Below are 4,473 nucleotides of genomic sequence, written 5' to 3' on the forward strand. Positions count from 1 at the left end.
GATTTTTGTAGACCTGTAGAAGCCTAAATTTTCTCCCATTTACTAAACTTGACTGTTTTCTATGCCCTCAAAATGTAAATTACCTCCTTAAAGATAAATTCGGGTAATAAGCTGCCACCTATGACTGTTAACGCCTCTCCTGGAGGTTGCCATCGGTAAAGGCCATAGCAGGATTAGTCCGTTAAAGCTTCCAAGTGGGAACATCATACCCAGTGCCAGTCACAAAATATTCTAACTTTTACCCTGTTGTCTGACATCAGTTTCTTGTTCTTAGATACCCCGTAGGATCAGCCATCTTTTAGAGATTAATTCAACTCCCTTGGACTTGTCTGAAAGGAGTGGGGCCTAAGCACCAGCACTCAAAAAACTTTTTGACCTGCATCGTCACAGGAGAATGACACCTTAAACAAAAACCAGGCACAGAGGAGTCTGACTAGGTAACTGAGATGAGAGAAGAAGGGGCCTTTTTTCTTCATTTTATTGAGATGGGTCTCACTATGTTGCCCAAGCTGGTCTCAAATTCCTGGGCTCAAATGATCTCCCACCTCAGCCTCCCAAGTAACCGAGACTATAGGAACCAGCCACCATGCCCAACGAGAAGGGTACTTCATACAGATTTAATTCTATATTGGAAACCAACCTTGAGAAAAAACCCACATTGTGTGTGTGTGTGTGTGTGTGTGCACACGCACACGCTTCTGTCCAGATCTGAGTTCCTGAAAATCATCGTGTCTTATCCAGCTTTGTATCCCCAGTATCTACTATGGTGCCTTATATATACTAAGTGCTTAATAAATGGTTATTACATGAATTACGGTTTGGATGAGTCCTTGTGCCACTGGAAACCCTCTCCAGATCACATTTAGAGGACTGCTACAGCAGCATGTCTGAGAGTCTTAGTTTGTTCAGTTTAAAGCATTCTCTAACATGATGATTAACCCTCATGTAATCTCAGTCACAATTTTATGACTATAGATATTAATGAGCATGTTGAGTCCAGCTGCTGCTTTGGTTTAATGTCCAGAATACCATAAGCCCATAAAATCCATTCCATTGGAAAGCAGAGTGGCCTTATATTAATTTCTAAACTTTACACAATTAGGCAAAATTAGACAAGACTTCATGCTTTTTAAGTCCAGAGATTTCCTTTCTAGTTTTATTATGAAGACAATACATCGAAGAATACTTTCCTCCCACAATGCTTAAGACCAGTGCTAGATTACAAATAAATAAATGGGCCATGACTTCCACCCCGCCCGCAAAATGACCCAGGCTGGAAATTCCTACTTGCTTGTCCATTGCTCAGTCTACCCTTGCTAAAGGAAGACATTTCTAGGTGAAGACATTTATAGTCAAATAAATTCCAAATGATAATGTTCAGTAAGAGATCTTCTAAGCAAGGAAGTATATCCACCTGTCTGGAAAAGACTTAAATTCTGTGTCACTTGTAATGGGCCTCTGTGGAGTCTAAGTCGATAACAAAGCATCTCCTAGCTCTTCCCCTTCCTCTTCAGCTCTCCTGCTGTAACTCGAGGCAGGCTGTAGAGGCACAACTTTCTCCTCTCTGGATTCTTCACTCATTACCTGTAAAGGCTACATCACATGATCTCAGTTTCTTCAAATACCCTCTCTGTTGACTGCAGGTTAATCTGCTCAAGAGGTATTTTTATTCCAAAATAATGCAGTAGCCAGAAGTGGAGAAATCTGTGGATTTGTGATGGAAGAGAAATTATGAAAAGAAAAACTGGGCCAAATCCTGGTGAAGCAAGTCTAGGGTTAGCAGGATAACCAATTAGAAAAGAACTATAGTCTAAGGAGGCACATAGAGTTAAGAACCTGCTTACATTCATTCATTCCTTTCACACTTTTCTTTGAGGATCTATTACATATTGGTCATCTGCTAAGTTCTGTAATACAAAGCTGAATGAGACCCTCCCCTTGAATTGCTTGCATTAAACAGTGGCAAGATTGTCTCTAATTGCTATGGAATACATGTGTACAAACGCACTTTGAAGAAGTCAGTTCTAAGTGATACCAAGGCTGCCTCACACTCAGACAGCAAGAGAATCAGAGAGAAAAGCTTGTCATTCAGACAGTAGGTAGATTCAAACAGATGATGTATGACAGAGAATAACTATTGACATAGAGGCCAAAGATGGTGAAAAGGTGAGAGGTTGGGAGTGGTATGCAAGACCCTGGAAGAGATGTTTGGGATGCAGGAGATCTGGGGATCCAGGTTGATCCTGGACATTTTAGAAATGACATTCCTAAAGGTTAGATAAAGGATATAATTTGTTGTGGAGGTTACACTCTCTGGCCCTCCCCGACCATTTTCCATTCATCATATGGGATTGCAGCTACCTACCTTGAATGGTTTGAGTTTAGGAAAGTTTTAGCTGAGGGAATCAACTGAAAGGAGTAAAAGTCATTGGTTCAGCAACAAACTGGCAGAGATCCATGTCCATGTCATTTGTTTGGCCTAGAGCCAATATTAATATTTTTACTGATGTTTTTTGGAAGGATGAGTCAAGACTCTATAATGTAATTTGATGAATAACACAAAAGACAAAAATTACCAGAAATACTAGATTTCCGTCCTTACTGATTATTTATAGTTTAGGTGCTTATTTTCTGTCTTTTTCAACTAAACTGTAAGTTCCATGAGGGCAGGAACCTTGTCTTGTTTGTTCTTATTTTCCTAACATGTAGAATGGCACATAACAGTTGCTCAGTAAATAGTTTTACATTGCTTGAACCACAGCGATAGGCTGAGATGAGTGCTGTGATAGCAGTATGCACTGGTGCTATGACAGCAGAGCATTCACTCTGCCTTGAGGTTCAGGGTAGGCTTCAGAGAGAAGGTGACATTTGAGCTTGAAGAGTGAGTAGCACTTCACAAAACAGAATGAGAGAGAATGGTATTTCAGAAAGGGTGGAACATCATGAATAAAGCAATGTGTTATGAAAAAAATAGTATGTTTGGGAGATAATAAAAAGTTTATCTTTTGAACACTGATACTTAAGCAGTCAACAGTATGTGTGTGAAGCAAATTTCCTTCCACACAGGCATACTTCATGCAATAGTTGTGAAACAAGGACCACAGGGAGATGCAAGTAAATTACTTTTAAAAGACTAGGGAGTAAGTTTCTTTTGTCAGGTGGATAAATCTATCCCTAATGAATATCTCCTGAGAAGCTTTTCCCTCCAAAGGTCTAGCTTTTTCCAAGACATTTATTCGGGGAGGTATCCTTCATATCTCCCTGAAAAGAAAGAAAAGTAAATAGTGGCTAATGCTTTTAACAATGATAAAAAAATCAGAAAGGTCAAGGCTTTAATGTCATTTAATGTGAAGAGGAAATAAGATAAATGTTCAGCATTGAAGGATTATCACTAACCCAACTTTTCATAAACACAGAATAGTGGAGGTGGAACCTGCAGAGACTTTATTTGGTATCCAGGCTGCTCTGCGCTGCCAGCTGCCGGAGGAATCCTCACAACAGCCCACAGAGGTAGGTATAACCACCCTTCGTTTTACAGGTGAGGAAACAGAGGCGCAGGACGGCCAGGTAACCGGCTTGGAGTGAGAAATGAAACTAAACTAAGCGCCGACCTCGAAGCTCATTTGGTCCTTCCCCAACCCCATGCGGCCTCATTAAAGAGACTTGTTTGATTACCTATGGCGAAAACATTCTTCATCAAACGTGAAATGCAATCCTGAAGGCACAGGTCTCTCTCTCTCTCTCTCTCTCTCTCTCTCTCTCTCTCTCTCTCTCTCTGTGTGTGTGTGTGTGTGTGTGTGTGCGTGTGTGTGTGTATAAAGTGGCTTCTGGGGCCCCACGAAGCAATGTTCCCCCAAATAGCCCCAGACCAGGGTGTCTATAATTCATCCTGTTATAATTAACCCCGGGGTTACGGTATTGTTTCTGAAGCCCTTGTTGAAATGCAGATATGGACCTGGCAGGATTGACACGATCTCTCAATTACACCTAATTAAAGAGCTGGCTCTTTGAGAATCTGACCCGACTGGGCCAGGAGTGGGAAAGGCGGGGGGCTGCTGTTGGGGGTGAGGGGTAGGGTTCTGCAGGCCCAGGAGGGCAGATGAGGGGTGGGGATCAGGATTGGGAGAGTCACTGGGTGCTCGGTGAGATGGGGGAGGTTGGAGCTGAACTAAAACAAAGTTTGACTTCTGGACATTTATCCAGGGAGAGGGCGGGGAACACACCTTTCCCGGGAATCCCATTGACAGGTCATCTCAGGTTCACCATCTTCCCGTCGTGGGCTCCTCCGGGGAGTCCACCCGGGAGCAATTAAACTGGGCCACATCAGCCACCTCCCACAGCAGCGGGGTCCGCAGATTTCACCCTTTCCCCGCAGACTCCGGCGCTGGGGGCCGCGCTCCCTCCCCCAGCACTGCGCCCGCGCCCCCGGCTCCCGGACTGGGCATGCTCAGTAGCCGCCCGCTTCGTGCTCTC

This window comes from Colobus angolensis, unplaced genomic scaffold, assembly GCF_000951035.1.
Source record: "Colobus angolensis palliatus isolate OR3802 unplaced genomic scaffold, Cang.pa_1.0 Scaffold7, whole genome shotgun sequence".
NCBI classification, from domain to species: Eukaryota; Metazoa; Chordata; class Mammalia; order Primates; family Cercopithecidae; genus Colobus; species Colobus angolensis.